At 41.8% G+C, this 18,502-nt stretch overlaps 1 protein-coding gene across 50 annotated transcripts in view; it reads right to left on the minus strand.

The window, feature by feature from the left end:
• NRCAM (neuronal cell adhesion molecule) overlaps positions 1-18,502 on the minus strand; it is a 274,938-nt gene that overhangs the window by 127,171 nt on the left and 129,265 nt on the right. For 30 of the 50 annotated variants that reach the window (XM_072760017.1, XM_072759997.1, XM_072760002.1 and 27 more), the window contains exon 3: positions 13,438-13,511. The gene's annotated coding sequence lies outside the window, so the exon portion shown is untranslated. Of the gene's footprint in view, positions 1-1,937; positions 2,017-13,437; positions 13,512-18,502 lie in introns of all 50 variants that reach the window. The other 20 variants (XM_072760019.1, XM_072760012.1, XM_072760015.1 and 17 more) reach the window with 1 other exon arrangement.

Here is an 18,502-nt window from a genome sequence, read left to right on the forward strand (position 1 = left end):
GTCACAGTCATTTATTCTACACAAGGAGCCTGAACATGGAATGGATATTTAGAAACACAGGTGCAGTATTAACAGCCTTGACAGCCTTTAGATTTATTATTTGATGACAATGGGCAGCAGGGTAACAGCTTTGACTTCCATAGGAGACCTTATTTGTCACGTACCCACAGCACATTGACCAGAGCTCCCAAGGCCAAGGGCTTCCCTTATGAGCTGGTTAAGTATTGTGGTGAGCACGTCTCCCGCTCAGGCAGAGGTGTGGTGGTGAAGCACACGGCTCTGGGATTATTAGACTAACTGGGTTTGAATCCCTGCTCTACCATTCACCAGCCGTGTGTGCGTGGGCAACGGGGACCTCAGTTGCTTCATCTATAAGATGAGGACAGTTGCCAAGAGGATGACACGGGATAAAACACGTCAAGGGCTTAGAACATGTCTGGCACTTCATAAGCCACATAAATGGTGCCTGTTTTCAGAATAAATCTTACTGGGAATAGCAGTTCCACTATGCATAGATTACTGTCTGCATACAAATTTAATACTTCCATAAAATTCTGTTGACATTTTATACAGGCACAGGCTCGAAAAAAACCGCCAAACCTGATATATTAAAAAATATATATATTGCTTTGGACATATTTTGATTATTCTCAACTGTTGTTATAACATCATGTTAATTTTACTCTATTAAATATTGAAGAGGGGCCATCACTATTGGGAAGACATTAAAATATGTGAAATTAAACTAATTTGTCTTTATGGACTATGGCCTTAGAGGATCCCAGATGCTATTTTTATAATAAATATCCATTTTCTATAAAAGGCCATCGCATCATATGTAACGGAGAAGCATCAGACAAATGCGTCCCTGGGTAAGCTAAGACCTTTCATGAAAATAACTTGCTTCATGTTGCGCTCACCTTGGGGCAACACTGAAACAAGAACAGGTCAAATAAGTAGTTTCAGAGAAGAATAGCAAAGGTCTACCCTGGTTGAGGCACATAGGCCAAGCGGGAATAAAATTTGCACCAGATATGGCTTTACAACTTAAGAGTTTTTTTCATTTTCTTTTTTCATTTATTGTAAAATTGAAACTATGGCGCTGATATTTGGGCACAATCAACAGAAACTCAATCGTGAAAAAGAATATCTTTACATCCAAATACTTTTGGCCAAAATATAATACTGTCAACTCAGTAACAGAAACCCTTTTTTATTAAAAAAAAAAAAATTCAATTTTACTTCACATTTTACCAAGGGAATAAATTTCACTTCTATTGAATATATATTTCTATGGAACTAGATTTCAGTGACTCACTTATTCTCATTAAAAAGAATTCTTTACAACAACAAAAAAAGGAAACTGTAGAAGATTGTCTATATTCTATAGAGGTAAAACATTAATTACAATGGAGAAGTATACGGGCACAGCTATATCATGCCGAGAAGAGAAAGCATAATTTCGATTTAAAAAATGAATTTAAACTATAATGAACTCTCTAACATCACTTGCAAAGAATTCTATATAATGCGAACGATTTAAAAGCAGTGCTATTGTATATCCTAACAAACATTTCCCATTCCTTTTATCAGGAAGCCGATTACTGACGGATGATAAATGTAATTTCATTACAGATGCCAGAGTGTGTTCCAGACCCAGGCAGATTGAAAATAATGCAAGTGAAATGTGGGAAACAAATTGGAAGGGTTTTTCCATAAAATTTACAGAAGCATTGAAAAGTATCAGTTTTCCAGATAATAGGTTCCAAGGCCCACGTGGATCACCAATCTGACTTCCAGAAGAGGAACTAATGAGGAATTGGTACCAGGCACCTGAGGGTCACCGGCAACAAGACTTGACAGGTAGAGCTACAGCAGGAAGCACGCTGCCCCCCACCCCGCCTCCCCACCCCCGCATGAACCACAGAACTGCTTACTCTCTCATGCCACGATTCTGGATTAAATGAAAGGAGTGCCACGTCACCCTTGGGGGCTTTCTCTGCTTATCCTAGGTACCTGAGAAATAAAAAGGAAAATTAGGTAATCTATTTTTTAAAAACTACAGTTCTTCTCCATGTGATTGATTGAAGAGAAGACGAATGGCCAGTGGTGTGAGTTTTGATTACCCAGGAGCCCAAGATAAAAAATTTATGAATATCAATTATGATTTGGGCATTTAAAATTATGATTTGAGGCTTTAATGATGCCAGAATTTGTCCATAAGTACACATGAATTCCCTCTGCAGCCAACTCATCACTTCAGGACAAAATTTCTGAGCCTTGTGATTCATCTTAGCACATGCCCTAGGGTGAAGCCGTTTTTCATCTACAAATATGAAAGAATGATTAAAATGGAAATGGTTTGTGGAAATACCACCTCAGTCATCTGGCATGTGGCTAAGTGATCTCCCTTTCCAAACAGTGACCATGGGACAAACAAATCCACCGCCACGAACATAACAAGGACAGAAACAATGGAGCTCTTTCCTCCTTACGCTGGACTCAAATGCGTCTGCTTAGTAATAATGACACACTGTCCCATATTATTGCTTCAAAAAAATGTTTCCAGTGACCCTTGGGAATGCTATGTACTGTTTTCCTTCAGTTTTGCCCTTGGCAAAATTTTCTTTGTTCAGCTTGCTCTCTGAGAAAGTCATTTTGGTCTGAATTGTGTACATTCTAGGTCTTTTGGTTAATAAGAGTTTTTGACCTTTTGGTTTCTGGAGCCAGTTCTTCTCCTGGACATGATTGATGACATTAATTCTTCTCGCATGTGGTCCGTGGGAAACCACCCCCACCTTCTGAGGACAGCCTGGGATGGCCGGCTGTCACTGTCGCCAACCCAGTTCTCTGAGCTCCAGAGATGAAACTCAACTAAGGCAGAGCGTCTCCACTGAGATCGCGTTCAGAGAAGAAGGTGACAAAAGATCTGCTGGACTTAAACCAGACAACAGAAAGGCAAGTTCTCTAGCTGTTCCCCAGCTACAGCGTGGTTGACTCTTTGGATGTCTGCTTGCCATTCTCAAGGCCTCTCTCCCAATTTTGGGTTCTCGATCCCTATGCACTCACCATGGCACTAGTATCCTACCTGTTTTTTTCATCTTTAATGGGCTTTCATGAAACTTCCCTAAAATACTGATGCCAAATGAACTTTCTCAAAACACCGGTTGGGCAGACATCCCTTCTCACTCAAGGTCATAATAGGTTCGTTCCTGAACATAATTCAAACTCTGTACAGCATGGTCATAATCAGGTGTATTTCAGACTGGGCATATTCACAACAAAAGTCCATCTTCTTCTCAAAAGCAGCCCTTCTGCCTTTTCTATTCTGCTCAGTAGCACCACCAACCACCCTTGTCTCAAGCCAGAGGTCAGGCCTTGCTTTTCCTCATTTCTCATTCCAAACTGGCATTTGGGGCCATTCAATATGCTGTAAACTGTCCTCTTTGTGTCAGGCTCTCCAGCTCAGGAGTTCTCGCCTCCTGCAGGTGTCCGGCTTCCAATTTTCACCCATGTGTGCTAAACTATCAGGGTTATTTGTTCTAATGATCAGACTAGATCTGATCACGTGACTCCTTTACTCAAAATCCTTACGTGGAATCCGGCACCCTAAACCAAACTCTTGGCCCAGATGATACTCTCCAACGTGCCTTCACAGCACCTCTAACTTCTTCACCTTCAATCACACCAGGGCACTCACAGTGCATCAATCCTAAGGCTTCCAGTGGCATCCACTGTGACTCTGCCCACAGCTGGGACGTCCTTCTCCATGTCTGCCTGCAAGATGCCTATTCATCCTCAGTGATACTTCTCCAGGATTTTCCTGCTGCCCCCATGCAGAGCTGTCACATTTGCTTCTGTATCACTATTATATACGCAAACATAAATACATACGTTGTCAATACTTTTAGTTTGGCGGGGGGGGAGGGGGCTGATGGCACCATACCGCTATTATTGTGCTCTACACATTTTATGTATAGCTTGCTTGCTACCCTTTGATAATGTCTGAAACAGAGTAGCTCATAAATGAATGAACAAATGTTTATTCATCCATTAAAGAAAGAACAAACACCTCTCCAAAGGTCACTTTCAACCACTTCTTACTTAGGTCTACTTCCTGCTCTAAATTTCTTCATGTTTTTTCCCTTTTGCCATGCAAATACATAGCACTTCTCTTCCTCCCCTGTTCAAGACTTGGCTGTTCCCCTCTGGAATTTCTTTTTCTTTTTTAGATTTATTTATTTATTTATTTAAGCGGGGGCGGGCAGGGAGAAAGAGAGAGAATCTCAAGCAGACTCCACACTCATTGGGAGCTTGAGACTCCACTGAGCGTGGAGCCTGACATGGGGCTCAGTCTCAGGACCCTGAGGTCACAACCTGAGCCAACCCTGAATCATGACCTGAGCCGAAACCAAGAGTCCGATGCTCAATGAAATGGGCCACCCACGTGCCTTTCCCTCCATCTCTGGAATTTCTGCACTTTTTTATTTAAAATCTTCCTGAACTAGTTTCAAAACCATTTCCCCTTCAATCATTAGTTCAAGTTCAAACCAGCCATTAATCTTTGTCAATCTCTATCTAGTGGTCACTGTTCCTCTGAACACCCAGAGCACATTTAAGTCAATAATGCTACTCTGTGCTTTCCCTTTATTTTCATATCTACTACATACATGTGCTTGTGAACAGTTGATTGATTTGTATGTAACTAAAGAGTATGAGTTTACTGAAGGGCAAAAGCCATATTTTATAATGCAAGCTGCTTTAGCAGAGCCTCTCATGGTTCCCTATATATAAAAAGCAATCAATAATGTTTGTTAATGAAGACAGTCAGTACTATCAGTAGTAGTATTTGTACTAATGAAATCCAAATAACTCCAGAATAAAGTCTGATTTATTATCAATAAAGTGGTGAGATTCCGGGTTCAGGTATTGGCCATGGCCCCATAGGTCATTCAGTGGTTATTGAACATTCTAAGTGCGAAGAACTATGTTTGACTCTCAGCTGAGGGGAATGTGTTTTATAAAAGAAAGGCCTTCAATTGTTCACTCTTCATAACAAAGATCTTTCCATGCCCTCCCATGTCCACCAGAGCACTTACTAGATCAAGATGGCTACATTTCAGTAATAAAACTAATTTGGACAGAATCAGCAAGTCCACTATAATGTAGATGTTTGACATCTACTTTCTCACTGAACTTGTGGACTGTTCTACAGAAGAAAAATCCTGGTGTTCAAAGCTGTGTTTTCAGGAAAATGAAAATGCCTATCAAGTTAACATAAAGCTGCTCTGTGTAACCAATAACCATCAGCAACAGCTTTGAAGATGCAGAGAGAAAATTAAGGAGAAAGTTTTCCCTAGGGATGATTTCTGGGTTTGGTGCATGACAAATATTCATTTTCATTCAGCAAATATTTACAGAGCATGAACTAAGGGCCCAAGATGGTGCAAGAGGCTGTCTAAAATGTATTTCTTTTATTCCTACCCCTCTACGGCAAGAAAGTTTTTAAGACCCTTCAAATATATATACCAGTCAAATGATTTATTGTTTTGTACAACAAATCAATTTGAAGACCTTTTTTTTTTGATATTAAAGCTTATCTGTGGTTGGATTCTCTAAAACAGGGAACTGTTACATAACAGAGAAATATTTTACAGGACACTTGGAACTTAGATGTATTTTCCAGGTCATTTGAATAATTTAAATACAGTAGTTTTGTCTAGTTACATTCGTCAAATTCTTTTGTAGGTATTTTCCCCCCAGGAACAAAGTCATTTAAACTACATTAACTACAGGCTCTCTGTGCTTGCTGACAACAAAATAAATACAAACTTGCAGAAACCATTTCCCCTGCCCTCCTTTTCCATGTGGATTGTTGTCTGCTTTCCATTCTCTCCTTTCATAACCTATTCCTATGGCCTCTCCTTCACCAGGCTAACAGCTTCTGTCAGCAAAGCTTTTATTCAGTACAGTATCAAAAGCTTTGCAGAAAAACGGATTAATCATGTTCACTGCGTCTCTTTGTTTACCCCTTCAGTTCTTGTGGATTTCAAGCTCACTATGAAAATGCATGTCTAATCACAAATGTGAAGTCCCTGTCGGTTATTTTGGTGCATTTCTCATTTAAACATATTATATAATTACAGGTTGTCTGAAAAATCAAGTAGATTGGTTTTCCCAAATACATCTTCCACATCACTGGTAAGGATTTAAACACATATCCTGCGTACCCCGAGTTCCAGAAGAGAACTTTATGTATACCAATGCCAAGGAAGTGGTTCCATGTTTTACTTGTTTATTTTCAACAAATAATTCCCGTGAGACAGACATATAACTAAGTATTTTTAAAACAGTAATTTGGGGTTAGATGGCGTTAAGCAAGTAATAGAAGTTATGTATTCCATGAATTGCCAAAGTAGACCTTTCCTGTAGTCTTGTCACTTAGGCTAAATCTAAATGGAATAAAGACTCTTCACTCAAGCCCTGAATATATCAGAATACCATCCTTTGCCATTAAATTCATGCCAATAATTAAATGGGATAAGTACTAGTGACTTCACCACCTCTGTGCATAATAATTTCCTACAGTAATTCTCTAATACATAAAATTTCCCACTTGCTCGGGATGAACTTGTTCACTTTGCTTTTTCCGAAGCCGAAAATAGTTTTTCTTAGAAACACTGATGGTTTCCTCTATGAAAATGCCTCACAGCTGGAGGCCTCCAAGCACAGTGGGCAACACCGCTGAACCATTTCTTCTACATTCAGACAATCTCTCGTCGTTTGAGAACATGGCTTTCTCATCATTGTTTCTCATCATTGTTGTCATCTTGCTGAGAACTGTAGCAGTAGAATTCTTACGTCTCAAATAACCAGTAAGATAGTAAACAAATACAAAATTACGCAAGCTCATCTTTTTCAAACAATTAGCCAGGGAGAACCACATCAAGATGAGCCTTTCCAGAAACAATTTCTACAGGAAAAAAAAAAAAGTGGTTGGATGGGAATCCATAATACAGCAAAAGAAGTCACAACCTTGAAAGAAGCCACCTGGGAAGGGAATCACCTTTGCTGGGCCGATGGGAATCCCTGTCTCTGGGAAGACTGGGTTTCCAACCGAGATGCCACGTTCGCCAAGTGTCTAATGGACAGTCCACTGGCATATCCCTTCCCAGGCTATCCAAGTGAAAAACTGCACGCTGGAAGTATTTTCTGCTCTTTTTCTTTACAAAACCTTTGAGAACGACAAAAATGAAAATCGGTGTGGAATCACCCATGGGATGGAGGGCACCAAACATCTGTTCAGCTAGAAAGAGCGCTCCTTGTATGCACTTCATAGTTTACATAATCTAGAGTCTCTGGCTAGATCATGGTGCAGACGCTTTTGCAAGAAATCCTGTCCGGATTTCTGTAAAAAGTCTGTGGGATCTGTGGGTTTGTGCATAATGGCCCTGGTGTTACACATACACAGGGAAGGCCCATGCCCAAGTGGGGTCCCGTGAGTGCTGCGGCAGCCAGCCTCGAGGCCCATCCTGCGCATCTCAGGTGCAGTCTCATCTCAGGTGCAGTCTGGGCTGTGGAGGCACTGCAGGAACACATTAATCAACACGTTCAGGGAATGCATTAATCAACACCGCCACGTCGGCTGGCATGCCCATTGTTTAACCGTGCATGCTAACGAATGCAAAAGCGCCAATATGAATGTGGATTTCCACCGCCCTGCAAGAAACAAAACCCTTTTCACCACTGGCCCCATGCACCATATCCTACTCGACTCTTTCAATAGAAATCATTCTCTCCTGTATTCGTGCTAGTTTATGGACTTGCTTTCTGCAACAGTCAACCAGAAACAAAGACGCTTTACAGACCAGCTAAGTTTGACAAAAGCTGTAGAAATGCCTTCTGCAGATAGGAAAACGTGAAGCCTTCCAAGAGACTTTTTTTTCTTTGCCTCGCAAAACAGATGCTGTCGTGAAAGGCAAAATAAAACAAAACAAAACAAAGCAAAAAAAAAAAAAAAAAAAGAAGAAGGAGAAGAAGTCCAAGCATCTATTTGTGTATGCATTCAGATGTGACAGCAACATACTGCGTCACCAGCAGGGGCCTGGGCCTGGCCTCCTGCTCCATACGGGGCTTCATTTTCCTCCCGGGTAGTTCCCTAGATAACCCTCCTGTCAGGATTTGACTCCCTCCAAAAGCAGCCAGGGATGAAATGTCCACATGCTGGAAGGAAGGAGTCTGCTCACAGCACCCACAGCACCTAGGCACCCATCCCTACATCTGTCTGTGCAGGGACTGTAGACCTAAATACTTAAGGCTGTCCAGTGTAATCTGACCCAGTAGGCTGTGGCCTATAATCTTCAACGCACATGAATTTTGGTCATGAGATTGCTGAGCGTAAAGGTGCTAAGTCCTAATGAGTAAGGGATGCCCTTTCTAAGGATCCTTTTGAAGATGCTTCCTCTTAGGGGTGGAGTTATCTCAAAAGAGGTTGCACTGGCTGGGAGTGAGGGTGACAGGGGAGTGCCCCCCTCCAGAGTGGTAAAGTTCTAGTCATTTCAGTGAGCTTCCAAGCTACAGTCTGTGGCCCACTCACCACCAGCTCCAGCTCTAAACATTTAAAACAGTGTTTTAAACCTGCAAGACTAAGCACAAAGAGCTTGGGGGAGAACAAATCTGATCCAGTAAGTCTTTGCAAAGGTCACTGCACCAACCCTCTGACATCTAAAGGCTAAGTCGCTACATGTTTCCTTGTGACAAGACTGACTTAGGCAATTTCCTCCTTCCAGTTCTGAAGTAGATCCTTCTCCCCATCAGACCACAGAGGGAGGATAGGAGAGGAACGCACAACCCCTGCAGGGTTCCTTCTACTGACTACCAGCACTGTCACTGCCACGGAAAAATGCTGTGACCCTTCTCAGCCCTCTGCCACCCTTGCTCAATCTCCATCCTCCTGCTGCCTCCCAGCACAGAAAGCCGGTGCCCTTCCTCAGGCATCTTTCGGGGCCTTCAGAGAAGCTCTCAGGCAGAAAAGCCAGAGTAGTGGGAGGGGGACAGGGTGAGTTTCCAGAGAAAAATGGTTGTGCCTCATAAGAGTTATGAGGACAGGATGCAAGGGGCAGACAGACTTAATCAATAAAGGCCTCTCAGTCACAGAGGCCAGAATAACTCAGAGATAAACATCCCGACTCGCACTGTGAGATTTAATACGTGACCACAGGTCACAGGGCGTGACTCAGGCTCCACAGAGTTAATGGAAAGCTGTGATGGAAGAACAGAAGGTTCTCTCTCCCTCGGCTTCCGGGCAGAGCCCTGATTCCATGGCGCCATCATGATGGAAGTAGGTCACCATCATGACGGAGGGTGCTCCCAAGTGGGCCAACAGCTCAAGAGCTGTGGGCAAGGAGCTGAAATCTAGAGCTTGCCTACATCATACTTCAGGGTGAAGAGGGAGGAAGGCAATAATTCCAAGAAGAGAGCGCCTGGTTCTCTAGATGACTATGCAATCAATCCCAACAAATGGGTAGAAAACAAAGAAGAGGTGAATATCCTCTGCTTAGGTTGAGATCCCTGTCTTGGCTTTTGTCAGTCTCCAAAACTGTCATTCATGTGCTTTTCACCCCTCATTTCATGAGGTGCATATTCCTCTTGTGGATGATGTGTCTCCTAGATTTGTCTGGTGTCCAATAATATGAGATACAACTTCTCAGCTTTAAAGATGTGGTCTACATACACAATGGAATATTACCCAGCCATCAGAAAGGATGAGTACCTACCGTTTGCTTCCACGTGGATGGCAGTGGAGGGTATTATGTTTAGTGAATTATGTTTAGTGAAATAAGTAAGTCAGAGAAACAATCATCATATGGCTTCACTCATATGTGGAATATAAGAAATAGTGAAAGGGACTCTAAGGGGAAGGAGGGAAACTGAGTGGGGAAAAATTAGAGAGGGAGATAAACCATGAGAGACTCCTAACTCCGGGAAACAAAGAGTTGCAGAAGGGTAGGTGGGTCGGGGAAAGGGGGGTGACTGGGTGACTGACAGGCACTAAGGAGGGCACATGATGAGATGAGTGCTGGGTATTATATGATGGCAAATTGAATTTAAATAAAATATTAAAAAAAAAACTTCTCAGCTTTACAATGATCCCGTAGGACAAATTCTGATAGATCCCCTTATTGTTAAACAGTATTAAAAACAGTTGTCCCCTTGTGCTTTGTAATTAAATACTGAGTCACATGACAAATCACTTAACTATATTATAAATTATAACTAAATGACAAATGAATTTAACTATAATATAAAAATCTTTTTCCTGTTATCAGTTCTCTTATTATCTACTCAAAATATCAATAACATTCTCCTCTTATGTATACATAATTTTTTAAAAGGTAGTGCTGTGAGGGGCACCTGGGTGGCTCAGTGGTTGAGCATCTGCCTTTGGCTCAGGTCATGATCCCGGGGTCCTGGGATCGAGTCCCACATCGGGCTCCGTGCAGGGAGCCTGCTTCTCCCTCTGCCTGTGTCTCTGCCTCTCTCTGTGTGTCTCTCTTGAATAAATAAATAAAATATTTGTAAAAAATAAAACATAGTGCTGTGAGTCCAAGGGAAAGAATGGCTTTTGAATCACCAACCAGGGATCCCTGGGTGGCGCAGCGGTTTGGCGCCTGCCTTTGGCCCAGGGCGCGATCCTGGAGACCCAGGATCGAATCCCACATCGGGCTCCTGGTGCATGGAGCCGGCTTCTCCCTCTGCCTGTGTCTCTGCCTCTCTCTCTCTCTCTCTCTCTCTATCATAAATAAATAAAAATTAAAAAAAAAATGAATCACCAACCAAAAACTGTCATCAAATAGCTCCAATACCTTGTCAGGTTTTCCTTTTTTATATTGCTTGCCAAATGGGGACACACCCTAAGGTATAGCAGGGCATGATTCTTCTACAGACTTCTTATGGTTACCATCAGGACCAAACTTATACAAATGCAGCCAGAGCAGGAAACCAGTTATAAAGTGATTTGGGGGGCACTACTCCCTACCTGACCTCCCAGTCTGGTGGCTTCTAGAAATTCCATCATTAGCCATCCTGCAAGTTACCCCAAGGTTTTCAAGCCAAGTAGCAGAAATGCGGAGAATTCTTTTCCTTCTAGAGAATTTACACATTAGTGTTAATGATGAAGGGGAACATGATTTTTATACATGGCTGGATTATCAATCAGTTGGGGTAACACCTTCTGGAGGGAAGGAAGTGGGTGTGGGAGTGGGGATTCAGACACCACAATTATGGTCAGTTATGTCTTGAGGATACCGTAGCACACTAGTGAACATGGGAAAGACACTGAAAACTCTAAGTAGCTACAAACAGACTTTCTTTTTCTAATGTTGGAGGTTGAATTCTTGAATAGCCTGGGGACATTTTGAATACAAGAGTGCTTCACAATTTGGGGAAGTTTCAGGGTGTCTTTGTTTCTTGGAGGCAAGGGAAAGAAATGGGGGAAGACACTCGGTACTTCGTTTTCGACCAGATTAAATCATTCACCAAGACAAAATGAGGTATTTTGGTGGCTCTCAGAGCCCGTCAACTAAAAGCTCACTTTCATCATTTAACAAAAGACTAATAACCAAAAAGATCAAGGAGAAGAATGTACCGTGAAGGGGAGGACTGAAACTGTTCACCTGTGCTTCTAGAAGACCAGAGATGTTAAGTCAACTGACTCTCACACAATGCATGAAAGAGCAACAGCGCCACTAGCCAGGCAAACTTCCATAGCAACCACCTGAGAGTGCCCTGGAAAGTGTTGGAGTCCTTACTGAGCTTCACCCCTGCCACCTTCCAAGGACACCACACACTCCTCCACTTGCCTGGTCTTCATGTATCTTCCCCCTTTCACTAGAAACCACCACTTACAAATAAGCTCCTGGCCTTGCTGTCTTCCTACCTCTCCTCGGTGTCACATGATATATAATCTCCAGAAGGACTTGCCATGATATACCACTGAGATACTAGTGATTTACCGTAGGCCACCTTTATTTAACATCATTACTACTAATTCCTAATTCCCAACAACTGTGATTTGGTAGATCCAGACTTCCGTGTCCCCATCAGAATGGATGGGTCTTACTCTTGCTTAGCTTGACCTTGCAGGTGTTGTTTTATGAATTAAGGACACCAGTTGGAGGAGGCTTGTAGAGGTATATATATATATCATTAAAACATTAAAAGTAAGTTATTTTACATTAACTAAGGGAGTTTCTAGTGGAAGAGCCATTTATACAAAATGAAGGCTCTTTGGTATTGGTTGCAACTATTTGACAGCAATTTTGCTAGTGTTTACTAATTTTCACTTTTCAAGAACTCCTCAAAGCAGAACAAAACGTGTGTGACTTGATTTACAAAGCAATGTTCTTGGTTTTCAGGCTACTGACTTGGGGGTTTCTGGGGGTATTTTGAAGCACCAGAAGAATTAGTTACATGAGATCAGTTTTTATACAACACAACAGGAGCAAATTCAACTGAGGCGTGAATCACTTCCTCTTAAGCAGAAAACAACATCTGAATGGATTAATGTTAGCATTTCTCAAGGGCAAGAGACAACATGCTTGCAAGATTTTCCTACCTCTAAATCTTGCAGACAATCTTCTTTTCATAATTAAAGCCCATGAGAGTTTATTTGTTAAATAAAACCTATGAGAGTAGAGGACTAAATGTCTGAACAATCACGCTCTCATAAATTGCTTATGAGACAGAGGTCTCTGAACTATGTTCCAGATCTCCAAGTAAGATATTCTTCATCAAGTTCAATACTATAATAGCTGGCTTTTCAGAAGGCATCACAGGCCTGGCAAAGTCTGTTCTAGAGCTGATAATTCTAAGTGACATAAGCGGGAAAGGGGGTAGGCAGTGGGGGCTCGGGGCAATTGATTTACAAAGCAGAAAGCACATATCAAAGTAGTATTTAAACTTTCCAAACAGACTTTTATATTATTTGGCTTCATTGTGAGACAACAAACATTATGTACAGATAAGTATATTCTCGGGAGATGTTCTGATACCCGATTGAATCAAAAAGAAAACTCTTTTCTCGTAAATGATTCCTTATCATTTTAAATCTTCAACTCCTTCAGAAACATATTGTTTACTAGCAGTGCCTTCACTCTGCCTATTTTCTGAACTTTGTGATTCATGACTTAGTGAGACAGAAATCTCATTACTATGGAAGGACGCGAAGGGCTGGCTTATCTTTCCTATGTATTCGATCCGTCCCCTTTGACAAGCAGTATGATTAATGTTTTTGCATCTCTAATTCCTGCTCCCCGTCTTTCATCATACTTTTTGGATTGAAAAGTATTAATGATGGCAATAATATTACATAATCATATTTTACAGTACGATTCCCTTCTTTACTAATTTAAACCTTTTCAGAAGGCAAACCCTTACCTTTGGAGAAGTTCTTCCTGTCTGAAGAAGTCGTCCTTTTAATTCTTTAAACCAGGTGTCTTCTTAGCATTGCCCTGGGGGTCAAAGAGTGGGGGAAATGTTAATGAGACATTCATCGTCAATCACAGCAGATTGTCAATACATTAACTCCAACAGACTCCCTGATGGGAAACTCAATTTGCCAAGTTGGGGAGCCCTGTAAGGAAAGACAAATTATGAATAGATTTGCCAAAACACATCTCTGCTGGTTTCAATCAAAGGTGACAGCAGAGAGTTGGCTGAAACTCTGGTGGCCATTCCCTTCATGCAACCCAGCCGGAAGCAACTTGTCTGTTCCCTCTTTCCAGTTTAGGGAATGGAAGGTTTTTTGCAATGCATGTATATGACATGGCTAAAATACTTCCTTGCTGTGGCCTCATTATTACTGTTGTTATTCTTAAAATTTTTCATTTGGTAGAAAGGCCCCAAGTTCTCAATGAGGGTCATAGAGCGATGGCAGGAGCAGCCAAGAGGGGAGGAGCCCCACCTGGACGGTGACAAAGGCTCAGCTATGGACAGCTCCGGAGCCTAACCAGCTCCAGCTCCTCAATCCTCAGCCTGAATGTCTCCTTTGCAAATATTCCAGCTGAGAACCAGCCAGAAAAGGACAGCATGGAGACGGCATAGGACAATTGCAGCTGAGCACATTAGGTTTCTCTTCTTTTAGACAACCAATTCAATGACACCCAGGGTTTTCTAAGGGAGGATTTGTGGCTTTTTGGACTTTGGATTTTTAGAAACAGAAGCCATACTATCAGACCTCTGAAAAACCTTTCAGAGAAGAGAAACAAGTGTCAATTCAGGAACCCTCGACTGCACCGAAATATTAAGACAACTATGAATTGCAAAGTGATTCCATTAATAAAATAAAAAGATGTGTAATCATCTCAGATGTCCTTGTTTATGCATGCGTTATAAAATATTTTCTGTGTTGCAAAAGCTTTATCTTAATGACATGTAAAACCACTCAATAGATTTTCATTGAATCTGATGCAATGCTATTTCATCAGGACAAAAAAAAATGTTGTTGAGGTTAATGATTCCTCCTTGGAATTAAAACCAATTTTGGAGTAATCAAGGTTTTTCTTTCCTTGTTATTTAGTTCCCACGTTTGAAAAACTCTTTAGAGGTGTGTAAGAAAGAGTTTGCAAGACTCTTAAGTCATGTCTACAATAATAATCCAACAAACATTGAACACTTACTATATATCTGTCAATACACTGAATAAATATAAATGAGGACGAAGGAGTAGTATATGAGTGCACCTTTCCAGGTGAATATTGATTAGGTCAGCATGTGGATGCTGTCTCCTTTCCCCCCTCCACCTACTCATCTCTCCATCTTTCCAGCATCTCTCTCCCCCAAGGAGGCTTGGTTCTGCTTCTAGCTCTGCCCAGCACCTGAGGCAGATGGCCTAGCCCTGTGCCATAGGTGGCAAGAGAGAAACCCTTCCCCTTTTCTGTTACTGGATGTGGACCTTGGCTCAGTCTTTCTCTTTCCCATAACAGGGTTAATGTCTGACATTGGTTTGGGCCCTAAGGACTCAGATCCTGTCTCGTGGAGTACTTTGCTTCCAGGTCATTCAAACCAACTTCACTCGGGGAAAGGAGACTGTCACTTCTTCTAGCCCATAGTGATGGAGCACTGCACTGGGACTCAAGACCAAAGCCTCGGCTAATAATAAGTTGTAACTTTGTCTTGCTTTGTCAGTGTCCCTACTACAAGTATCCCCTTTGGGAACCTCAAAGGCAGAGCAGACTGTAGCATTCCTGGGTTGCTGGCCAAAACAACCACCTTGCTTCACCTTCAAATAATCAAGGGAAAGCAAATTTGCAACTCAAAAGGGTAGCCTGCTCCTTCCTTCTTAAAGTGTCTTCTAAAGCAAATTTTTGCACATGGCAAAATCCACAGACATTCAGAAAGTGGTTCAGTTCGCTGGGCCAAGCCCTAAGGGAACCTTCACCTCCAATTATTTTGGTACCCCTCCTCATGTTTGCGGCATCTATGCCACATTGGCTATTGGCTACGCTGAAAATCTCTATCACGGTAACTGGAGGCAACAGCTAAATATTGGGAAGAGAATCAACTAAAGACACAGTCCAAAAGAATTAATTTTGCCATAATTTTTACCTGTAAGAGAAAGGGAACTCACATGTTATGCGCTACTACCAGGTCCCAGACCTGGTGATATACCGATCGCAGGGGACACACCAACTCTCTAAGTATCGTGATCACTTTGACAGAGGCAGAAACTGAAGCATGGAGAGGTTTAGTAAATGACCCCGCTCACAGGACTCCCAAGTATTGTATCTGTGATACAATTCTGCTTCTGTCTGAATCCAAAATTTGCGCCTTTCCTACCTCCTCCCATGGCTTCTGAGAAAGGCCAGGATGACCCTGGGGGCAGAGGGGGGAGCGGTGGCTACTGAGATTTACGAGGAGGGCAGTGGGGCAGGAAGCTGTTGGAAAGAGTGGTCCAGGTCTGATGGATGGGAAGCATGGAGGAAGCCAAGAGTAGTAGGGTCTGGGAGGCAGGAGCGTGGACCACAGGGCTGAAACCTGCAGAAGGGATGCACACAAATGGAGGGGGCACTTCTCAGTTCTCAGGGGGAAGCCCCCACAGCCCCAGCGGTGCCACCCTCCTCCGCGGACCACAGTTTCCAATGGTCAGCGACACTCCCTGAATTGTCATCCCCAAGCCCTTCTGCCAAGCAGACCCTTCATCAATAAAGGAAGAGGCAGGTCTGAAAAAACGACTGGGTACGGTATGGAAGAAGGTGTTTTTTGAACATAAATTTAAAGAGATGTCAAAGGAATGTGGTTCTTTTGATAAGCTTGAAACATTTCTAGTATATAGTTCAATTCTGGGCAAAATGCCAAGAACACACGTGTAATTTTGCATAGGTGTGGTTTCTGGTAGACATTATGTGGGAAAACCATTTCATCTCTGCTGTGTGTATCACCGATAGTGCACAGCCCCCTTTTTAACTTCCTTGTGATGACTCAAACCCCCAAGCCTTTGCAAAGACCACCAAAAGCCTCCCTATTCACTGTATTGCCATGTCAGCAATTACGCCAAACATTTCTAGGGAATGTATTTTTGTTACATTCATTACTCTTGCTTTGACAACTGTGTCAATGGGTTTTCATCACTCTGAAACACGTTTAGGTTGACAGAATGGGGTAATACATCATTGCTAAGGATTATTTATCCAATAACAAAGTAACAATTCAATTTCTTTTTAACCAAAATACAATCAACTTATCCTATTAAACAAAACCAGGCCTAAGTCAAAAGGTCAAGATGAGATCTGATGTAATTTAAAAGTAGCCTTCAGAAAAGATAAATAACATCCAGGTTAAAAAAAAAAAAAAAATAGAAGAAACCCAAAGGCCAAGGTACAGACGATAAACCAATTACAATAAAAGTGATTCAGTGGTGCTTAAGTCTAACACTAAAAAAATTCAATAATCCAAGAAAGTGAATACTTGTCTTAGCCACTCATGGAAAAATAAAACAATGAATTTCCTAATTGATCCAAAGGAAATCCAACTACTGACTGGCATGAATTTTTTGCAGGATTTTTTGGTTTTGGTTTGGTCTGGTTTGGTTTAAAATGAGAACCTATAGCATTCAATGCAATTGGAAATCTCTTATTGCAAATACTACCAGGTAAAAAGGAATAGCACACAAAAACACTCCAAATCTCATTTGGCTTATACTGTCCTGCACAACCGTGTGGACATTACAAATGCCAATATTACTCTTTGGTTTCTGTGAGGTAGATTTCTAAAAACTGGCTTTACTGGTGATCTGGCAAAGGGCAGATCACATTAAAATATCAAGCATTTGACCCCTCAAGCCAATTCCGTTTTCAACTGTGACCATTTTATTTCCTGTTTGCACTCTTAAAAAAAAGCAATACAGCTGAGAAATAGTTTTTAGAACATCAATTTTGAAAAAATTACATATAACAATAGATTTACACAGCAGCACTCTGATGTGTTTAGGTAGCATGCAAAAGTGTGCTTTTATTGTTACAGACTAATGACAGTTTACAAACTTATTTTTAATCTTTGGTCTTAACAAAACTTCAGTAGTATCAAAATCATAGACCAACCCCCAAACTCTTCTTTTTTTCTTAACTTCCTGCCTTTGACATGATCCTTGGACTGAATTTGGGGTCCATTCATACTTATTAACTGGAGAGAAAAGGATAAACAAACAAGCCTATTAAAATTGGCATTTATCTTTGGTTTCTCTGGGCATGCTTGTCATCCAGCAATCCTAATTCAGTTTGGCAGGGCAAAAAGCCAAAATCATCTTGAAACCCAGTTCTCTTCATTTCAGCAGCCTATGAAACAAAATGCACTCCAAAAAGCAAAGAGTATGGTCTGGAATAGAGCAGGTTCATCTAGTACCTCAGTGGGATGGCACCCAGAAAGCCACGTCTCCCACAGCCTGGCTGGCTGGGGTTCCAGGAACACTGGGTCCTAACTTCCAGCCCCAAGTTTAGCACCAAGTGCAGCTTACTCTTGCAAGACTATGAATCTTGCTGGGGCTTGGGACCAACTCCAGGAGTTGGTCATGTCAGGGTGAGAGCAGGGCAGGGATCCTCTCTGATCGGAAACTTGCAGGTAAACCTATGTGTCATGCTTGACCCTTCAGAGAAGTGAAACCACTGATCCCTTGATAAATCAAATTAAACAGATTGAAGACTGACCACCCACAGGAGCTCAAGACTGTTTCAAGTCACATCATCATTTGCTACCTTGCAGACTGGTGTGAACATCTAATAGTGAGCAAACTACACTCGTCTACAGCATGCTGGACATATGTCATCTTACTATGCGTCAGGGCAATGGCAATCAAGCTGGCACATGCACTGTTGTAACAGTTTATAGTACATACATGGTATATTTCGTGGTCTACTAGGAACAATACTCTAACTATAAATAGAATTTAGAATTCCAGTGTGCAGTAATGGGTAGCTGTCTACCAAAAAGCCATGCCCCCTCTGTTGTG

The sequence above is a fragment of the Vulpes vulpes genome, chromosome 5, assembly GCF_048418805.1.
Source record: "Vulpes vulpes isolate BD-2025 chromosome 5, VulVul3, whole genome shotgun sequence".
Lineage (NCBI taxonomy): Eukaryota > Metazoa > Chordata > Mammalia > Carnivora > Canidae > Vulpes > Vulpes vulpes.